A 1,082-nucleotide genomic window follows, 5' to 3' on the forward strand; every position below is an offset into this window, starting at 1 on the left:
GTAAGCGATGTTTAAATACCTCATTCATTCATTCACGCTGCAAAAATGGTTTTTATTGCTGAGATTTTTGCCTTATTTCAAGTTCAAATATCTAAAAATTCTTAAATCATGATGCATTTTCTATATAAGAAAATACTTGTTTCCTGGGGTAAACAAGCAAAATTAATTGCCAGCGGGGTAAGAAAAATGATCTTAATGAAAATGGAAACAAGATTATTTTTCTTACCGGATCACTTTCATTTTCATCATGCAGACACGGTAAATGTGACAAAAATGGCATGTCTTTTTATAAAGGATCCTGTAGATGAGGAGGCTGCATTAATTCACGGGGCGTTACATTTACATCCGGAGAGGATTTCATTTGATTTGATCTCATTTATTTATTTTGCCATATCCAAATGCATATTTATTTGAACGGTACCACATTTTGGCGTTCACTTGATAACATCTTGTTGCAACCTCTAAGTAACCTAATAATTAGAATTTCCTTTAGGATTTCCAGTGTGGTTGGAAGCAAAAAGCAACAAATTATTATTTTCCCTGTAGGATTTTAATATTGGTATTGTGGCAATCTCCTCTTCATCTGTCAGTGATGCTGGTGCAGGTTCTCCCCCAATTTTACAAGTCTCTGCCTTCTTGCTGTTGGCTTCTGAATAGAAGTCAAATGTTTTTTCATTACCCTAATTAAGAAATGTAGGATTAGAGAACATTTAATTATGTGAAAAAGCATTAGACTATGTGGGAAAAGCTGCTGCACATTGAAATAGATATACACTGAATGATATTTATTGAAGGACAAATATTTGTAATGTCATGTAACGTTAGCCTACACCCATTTTATGCTTGAAGCTTTACCTGATTGAATTATGTTTTTATGTTTAATTTTTTTCTGCTGCCACATTTTTTTTTTCTTTTCTTTGCCCGTGGGATACCATGAAAATGAATATTAGTTCAATAAATTACCTTTCTGCCAGTTTTCACCTCTGATAACATTGATTTAGAATTAAAGTTACGTATTCCGTAGTATGCAGAAGTTTTTTTGTCAGGTGCTGTTGCCATGGTGAATCGTAATTTTGGCGCTC

The sequence above is a fragment of the Sinocyclocheilus anshuiensis genome, unplaced genomic scaffold (genome assembly GCF_001515605.1).
Source record: "Sinocyclocheilus anshuiensis isolate Anshui unplaced genomic scaffold, SAMN03320099.WGS_v1.1 scaffold912, whole genome shotgun sequence".
Taxonomy (NCBI): Eukaryota; Metazoa; Chordata; class Actinopteri; order Cypriniformes; family Cyprinidae; genus Sinocyclocheilus; species Sinocyclocheilus anshuiensis.